This window comes from Gopherus flavomarginatus, chromosome 20, assembly GCF_025201925.1.
Source record: "Gopherus flavomarginatus isolate rGopFla2 chromosome 20, rGopFla2.mat.asm, whole genome shotgun sequence".
In the NCBI taxonomy this organism is placed as follows: domain Eukaryota; kingdom Metazoa; phylum Chordata; order Testudines; family Testudinidae; genus Gopherus; species Gopherus flavomarginatus.
The window spans coordinates 6,604,582-6,612,618 of record NC_066636.1 but is presented as its reverse complement, the minus strand read 5'-3'; positions in this window follow the sequence as shown (position 1 = coordinate 6,612,618).

Genomic DNA, 8,037 nt, shown 5'->3' with positions numbered 1-8,037 from the left:
AGGCTCCATCTCAGCAGCTTGGCCTTAGCCCCTTTCATTTGGTGCAGCCATGTCAGGGGTGAATGGTCAGTGTACACTGTGAAGCGCTGCCCAAATAGATACAGCTGCAGCTTTTTGACAGCCCACACCACGGCCAGACATTCCTTCTCTATGGCTGCATAGTGCTGCTCCCGGGGCAGCAGCTTCTTGCTCAAGTACACAATGGGGTGTCTCTTCCCATTAGTATCAGTTTGAATCAACACCGCACCCAGCCCCGTGTCTGAGGCATTGGTGAACACCAGGAAGGGTTTGTTAAAATCCAGAAATACCAGCACTGGGCTTTGGATGAGTGTCCCCTTTAGCGCACAGAGAGCCCTCTGGCACTGCTCGGTCCAGACCACCTTGTCCGGCTTTGCCTTCCTACAAAGCTCTGTCAGGGGAGCTGCCAGGGAGCTAAAGTGGGGCACGAACCTACAGTAGTACCCTGCCATCCCAATGAAAGCCTGGACCTGCTTCTTAGTCTGGGGACTGGGCCAATCCTGGATTGCCTCCACTTTGGCTGGCTCCAGCTTCAGGTGGCCGCTCCCCACCTTATGGTCAAGGTATGACACCTCTGCCGTCCCCACCTTGCACTTTCTAGCTTTTATGGTCAGTCCTCCATCCTGGAGGCAATCCGGCACCCTCTTCATCTGGGACACATGTTCTTCCTAGGTCTGGCTAAACACACAGATATCGTCAATATACGCCAGAGCAAAGTCCTCCATCCCCCTTAACAACTGATTCACCAGGCGCTGGAAGGTGGTAGGTGCCCCCTTGAGACCGAAAGGCAGGACCAGGAACTTGAAGAGCCCTATTGGGGTGGTGAAGGCAGACTTTGCCCGGCCTTCTGGGTCCAAAGGCACCTGCCAGTAGCCTTTGGTAAGAACCATGGTAGTGAAGTACTGGGTGCCCCCTCTCGCCCCCGCCCCAACTTGTCTAGGATCTCATCAGTCCTAGGCACGGGGTAGGCATTGGATATGGTGATGGCACTGAGCTTCTGATAGTCCACACAGAACTGAATTGACCCGTCCTTCTTGGGAACCAGCACCACGGGTGAGGCCCAAGGGCTGGAGGATGGCTGGATCACTCCTAAAGCCAGCATGTCTCTGACCTCTCTCTCCAAGTCCTGGGCTGTTTCCCCAGTGACCCTGAATGGGGCCTGTGACAGGTTGGGTCACAGAAATCCCCTTGGGATTGCCACCTGATGTACTGAGACTACCAATGAGCCTGTTTTCCCTGGCAGCTTGGGACTTCAGTACCCTGTCTTGTTGAGACAGACACACTAGCATGCTACAAACACAGACCAGGTCTGAACCATGTCCCCCCAAGCTGCAGACTTAACTGAAAACAGCTTAAGAAGTGCTCCTGTCTGTAGCACCCAGATACTCAGTTCCCAATGAGGTCCAAATCCCAAATAAATCTGTTTTCCTCTGTATAAGCTTTATACAGAGTAAACTCATAAATTGTTCATCCTCTATAACACTGATAGAGAACTATCCACAGCTGTTTGCTCCCCCAGGAATTAATTACTTGTTCTGGGTTAATTAATAAGCAAAAAGTGATTTTTTTTAAATATAAAAAGTAGGATGTAAGTGGTTCCAAGTAATAACAGACAGAACAAAGTAAATTACCAAGCAAAATGAAACAAAAACACGCAAGTCTAAGCCTAATAAAGTAGAAAACTAAATGCAGGTAAATCTCTCCCTCAGAGATGTTCCAATAAGCTTCTTTGACAGACTAGACTCCTTCCTAGTCTGGGTCCAGAAATTACTCACAACCCTGTAGTTACTGTCCTTTGTTCCAGTTTCTTTCAGGCATCTCTTTGGGGTGGAGAGGCTATCTTTTGAGCCAGTTGAAGACAAAATGCAGGGGTTTCCAGAGCCTTATATAGTCCCTCTCTTGTGGGTGGAAACCCCTTTGTTCTCCTGTGTAAAATTCCCTCAACAAGATGGAGTTTGCAATCACCTGGGCAAGTCACATGTCCATGCATGACTCAGTACTTTACATGTTAATTTGAACGTTCCCAGGAAAGCTCAGATGTGGATTGGCATCTCCCAGAGTCCATTGTCAGTTATGTATTTCTTGATTGGGGACTTACTAAGAATAGTCCTTTCTCAAGAAGCTGACCAAATCCTTCACCGAGGCTACTTAGAATTAAACAAGTACATAGCTAATATTCATAACTTTGAATACAAAAATGATACACACATAAAGACAGCATCATCATAACCAGCAAACTACAACCTTCCCATAGACACCACACTTGCGTTCCTCTGTATAAGAACTGGTGCAATCATAGGACTCTGGTTGCAACAATGATCTAGTCGGTCACAGTTTAAGAACATAAGAATGGCCATACTCATAGAATCATAGAATATCAGGGTTGGAAGAGACCTCAGATCATCTAGTCCAGCCCCCTGCTCAAAGCAGGACCAATTCCCAACTAAATCATCCCAGCCAGGGCTTTGTCAAGCCTGACCTTAAAAACCTCTAAGGAAGGAGAGTCCAACACCTCCCTAGGTAACCCATTCCAGTGCTTCACCACCCTCCTAGTGAAATAGTTTTTCCTAATATTCAACCTAAGCCTTTCCCACTGCAACTTGAGACCACTACTCCTTGTTCTGTCATCAGGTACCACTGAGAACAGTCTAGATGCATCCTCTTTGGAACTCCCTTTCAGGTAGTTGAAAGCAGCTATCAAATCCCCCCTCATTCTTCTCTTGTGCAGACTAAACAATCCCAGTTCCCTCAGCCTCTCCTTGTAGATCATGTGCTCCAGCCCCTTAATCATTTTTGGTGCCCTTCACTGGACTCTTTCCAATTTTTCCACATCCTTCTTGTAGTGTGGGCAGGGCTGGTGCAACCATTTAGGTGGACTAGGCGGTTGCCTAGGGCGCCGAGATTTGGGGGCGTCAAAAAGTGCCCCCCAATTTTTTTATAAATGGTTGAGCAGCCGCTGCTGCTGGGACAGAGAGGGAGTCTGAGCTGCCGCCGGCAGTCCAGGGGGTCCCCTGGGTCAGGGCGCCGCCGCAGTAGCCGGCAGCCCAGGGGCAGGGGTCCCCTGACCCAGGGAAACCCAGGCTGCCAGCTGCTGCAGAGGCGCACTGACCCTGGATCAGGGCGCCACCGCAGCAGCCGGCAGTCCAGGGGGTCCCCTGGGTCAGGGTGCCGCCACGGCAGCCCAGAGGCCCCCTGGGTCAGGGCGCTGCTGCGGCAGCCCAGAGATTCGGGCTGTCCGCGGCGCGCTGACCCAGGGGAATCCCTGGGCTGCAGGCAGAGGCTCAGAATCCCTCTCCCTCCCAGAGCAGGGGCTCCAGCCTATGCCATTTTTCTCGTTGCCGGCGGGGGCGCCGGCGGCTGGGCAGAGCTGCGCAGCTCTGCCTAGGGCACGTGGCAGGAGCCCTGCGAGGGCAGCGCGACACCAGGGCTTCTGGAGGAAAGCGGGGGCTGCCCCCTGGCTCAGCCTCCACGTCAGCCCCAGCAAGGGGCAAGGAGAAGAAAAGAGCCTCAGCGGTGGTCTGGTGGAGTGGAGGAAGAAAGAGGACCCCGATGCTCATGCGTTGGGCAAGGTAAGCAAGTGTTTCCCTACAGCTTGGCCTCAGGTGCCTGTGCTCCTGCCCCCTTGGTCCTTGGCTGGTCCCTGCTCCTGCTCCCCTTGTGCCTGGATGGCTGGAGAGAACAGCAGCCTGCAGAGCTGAGCTGCCCCAGTGCCCCCAGGCACCCCCTTGACCCCATCCCCCCCACAGCCCTGACCCCCAGCTCCGAGCCCAGTCCCTCTGAGCTGGAAACCCCCTTGACCCCATCCCCCCCACAGCCCTGACCTCCGGCTGACAGATAGTGTCCATAACACAGTTATTGCTCTTCGCATCCTCTTGACTCTCCCAGTTTCTGTGGCCAGTGGTGAGCGAAGCTTCTCGAAGCTCAAGTTGATAAAAACATACATGCGAACATCAATGTTGCAACAAAGACTTGTTGGGCTATCTACCTTGTCAGTAGAACATGACATTGCTCACAGCATTGACTTGGAGGAACTTGTTTCTAAATTTGCTAAACTTAAAGCGCGGAAACATAAATTCTAAATTATAACATGTTACTCTGTGACCATGTATTGTGTATAATGTATGTGATTTTTTGGTGGGGGGGCGCAAGATGGAAGTTTCGCCTAGGGCGCAAAATATCCTTGCACTGGCCCTGAGTGTGGGGCCCAAAACTGGACACAGATCCATCCAGCCCAGTCTCCTGTCTACCGACAGTGACCAATGCCAGGTGTTCCAGAGGGAGTGAACCTAACAGGTAATGATCTAGTCATCTCTCTCCTGCCATCCATCTCCACCCTCTGATAAACAGAGGCTAGGGACACCATTCCTTACTGGTCCTGGCTAATAGCCATTAATGGACTTAACCTCCATGAATTTATCCAGTTCCCTTTTAAACCCTGTTATACTCCTAGCCTTCACAACCTCCTCAGGCAAGGAGTTCCACAGGTTGACTCTGCGCTGTGTGACAAAGAACTTCCTTTTATTTCTTTTAAACCTGCTGCCCATTAATTTAATTTGGTGGCCCCTAATTCTTATATTATGGGAACAAGTAAAAAACTTTTTCTCCACATCGCTCATGTTTTTATATACCTCTATCATATCCCCCCTTAGTCTCCTCATTTCCAAGCTGAAAAGTCCTAGCCTCTTTAATCTCTCCTCATATGGGACCTGTTCCAAACCCCTAATCATTTTAGTTGCCCTTCTCTGAACCTTTTCTAATACCAGTATTTCTTTTTTGAGATGAGGAGACCACATCTGTACGCAGTATTCAAGATGTGGGCGTGTAGCGGGATGGTTACCCCCGCTCCTGCCCTGAAGGGCTTAAGACAGCCCAGGAGAGGGCTGGGGCTGGGGCAAGAAGCCTGGGCTGATTGGGGAAAATAGGCTCAGCTGTGGCCAAGCCCCAATCAGGCCCAGCGGGTCCCTATAAGAGGCGGTGAGCTAGAAGCCTGAGCAGTCTCTCTCTGCCTTTAGAGGGAGAAGGGTCTGGCTGCAGAGAGCTAGAGACAGGGTACCTGAGTGAAGCAGGGCTGGGGACAGGCAGAGGAGCTGGGGAGCTCCAGCCTGGAAAGCCTCAGGCTGTGGCCTAGCATTGGGCCAATGGGTACTGGGGGCTGCAGAGGGCAGCCCAGGGCTAGGCCAAGGCAGCAGGTGCAAACCCTCCTTGCCAGTGATGAATGGCTGATACTGCAGTCTGCCCCCGGGTGTGGGGCTAGATGATGACTAGCAGTAGCCTGATACTGAGGTGAGGTGGGAATAATGGATGGGGGTTCCCTGGGGAGGGGAGACCCTGAGACTGAGGGGTTACTGCCAGGGGGCAGCACCCCAGGTGAAAAGGCACTGGGTTCAGAGAACAGCCAGATCACTGGCCTGCAGAGGGCGCTCCGGAGCTGGAAATGAACTAATACCCGGAAGTCACCAGCAGGAGGTGCCGTGGGGATGAGTCTGTGCCATCTTACAGGGCGTACCATGGATTTATATAAAAGCAATAAAATATTCTCTCTCTTGTTCTCTAACCCTTTTTGAATGATTCCTAACATCCTGTTGGCTTTTTTGATTGCCGCTGCACACTGAGTGGATGTCGTCAGAGAACTATCCACGATGACTCCAAGATCTCTTTCCTGATTAGTTGTAGTTAAATTAGCCCCTGTCATATTGTATGTATAGTTGGGGTTATTTTTCCCAATGTGCAGAGAAGGAATTCCTTCTCTCCCACAAGAATCTCTCCCGGTGGTCCTCCCCTGGGATCCTGCACTGCTGTGTCCCTCAGCTTCTCTAAAGAGAGATCCTCCTGCAGCTCCATCTGAATTTGGCTGCTGGGTTTGAGGGTACAGCCCTGGTTGATGGTGCCTCAGTTTCCCCACCTTGAGACCTAGGCTCCTGTCAAGCCCTACCCTTGGTGTTTTGGTCCTCTCCTTCAGGAGGTCCTGCATCCCTTGCTGGCTCAGGCTGGGGAAGCACCAGGGTGCTCTGAGTGCCATCTGGCCAGTTCTCCAAGTCATTACCCATTAGTGCCTTGGTAGGCAGGTGACTGTGCACCCCCAACCTCTTTGGGTCCCTCCTTAGCCTCCCCATTTCAGGTGTATCCTTGCTACAGGCACCTTGACAGGGGGCCCAAACACTCCCCTCAGGGTCAAGTATGCATTGGGCATTAGCTTGTCTGGGTCCACCATGCTAGTGTCATCTCTGTGTCCGTGTCCCAGAACCCCTGGATGCTCCTTCCCCCCACCTCAATAGGGATGATGTAGTGATTGTCCCCTGGGGCCTGCCCCATGCTCTCCCGGCAGATTGAGTACAGGCGCTCTGCACCCAGAGCCCCACCTTCCCCTGCTGGCCTCGCCTGGTGGTCCCCTCCCCCTGGCACAGCCCTATTGACTGTGGCCCCCTGGACCAACGGTGCCTCCTTTCGGTGGGCTTCCACCCAGTTGACACCCCATGGGTTCTGCTTGGCTGCTATTTCCTTCATCTTCAGGCATTGTGCCACCTTGTGTCCCTTTTGGCCACAGTAATTACATTTCAGGTCTCTCAAGTATCAGGAGGGGGGTCGGCTGCCCCCGGCATTCATGGGCACCCCTGAGTTGGGTTTCCTGGAGTCCCAACTTTGAGAGGTCTCTGGGTGACTCCCCTTCTGCCCCCGATCTGCTGTTTACAAACTCATCCGTCAGTGCCCCTGCACTGCGCAGATCTTCAGGCTTCCAGTCCATTAACCACATCTTGAGGGCAGATGTCATACAGCTGCTCCAACCCCACCAGTGTATGTACATCCTCTGCGGTAGTGGTGCCTGTGCCCTTCCCCCACTTATGGAAATATTCCCCCAGCAGGTTGGTGACCTCCTTGTAAGTGACACCTGAGGTCTTGCGTACATGCCAGAATCATTTCCTGTATGCGTCAGGGGTCAGTTCAAACGTCACCAGCAAAGCCTGTTTGAACAGGTCATAGTCCCCCGTCTCAATACCATCCATTTGGCTCAATGCCTCTGTCATAACTATAAAGGGAACAACCCTCCTGTATGCAATACTATAAAATCCCTCCTGGCCAGAGGCACCAAAATCCTACCACCTGTAAAAGGTTAAGAAGCTCAGGTCACCTGGCTGACACCTGACCCAAAGGACCAATAAGGGGACAAGATACTTTCAAATCTTGGGGTGGGGGGAGAAGGCTTTTGTTTGTGTTCTTTGTTTGGGGTGATGGTCGCTCTTGGGGGGGGTGGTCGCTCTTGGGGCTAAGAGGGACCAGACATCAATCCATGTTCTCCAAATCTTTCTGCACAAGTCTCTCGTATTTCAAACTTGTAAGTAACAGCCAGGCAAGGGGTATTAGTTTATCTTTGTTTTCTCAACTTCTGAGTGTTCCCTTTGCTAGAGGGAGGTTTATCCCTGTTTTGTTGTAACTCTGAAACTAAGGCTAGAGGGGGTTCTTCTGGGCTCTTTGAATCTGATCACCCTGTGAAGTATTAGAGGGGTAGCCGTGTTAGTCTGGATCTGTAAAAGCAGCAGAGTCCTGTGGCACCTTATAGACTAACAGATGTATCGGAGCATGAGCTTTCATGGGTGAATACCCACTTCATCGGCTGTGTCTCATGCTCCAATACATCGGTTAGTCTATAAGGTGCCATAGGACTCTTTGCTGCTTTTACACTACCCTGTAAAGTTATTTTCTATCCTGATTTTACAGAGATGATTTTTACTTTTTTTTTTTAATATCCTTCTTTTAAGAACCAGACTGATTTTTCCATCATCCAAAGACCCAGGGGGTTGAGTCTTTGATCACTTTGTAACCAATTGGTTAGGGTATTATTCTCAAGCCTCCCCAGAAAAGGGAGTGGCAGCGTACCAGGTTTTAACCTAAGCTGGTAGAAATAAGCATAGGGGACTTTCATGTGGGTCCCCACATCTGTACCCTGAAGTTCAGAGTGGGGAAGGAACCCTGACAGTCTCTATGGCCTTGAGACCCAGCAGGGGGATTACACAGTGAAACCTG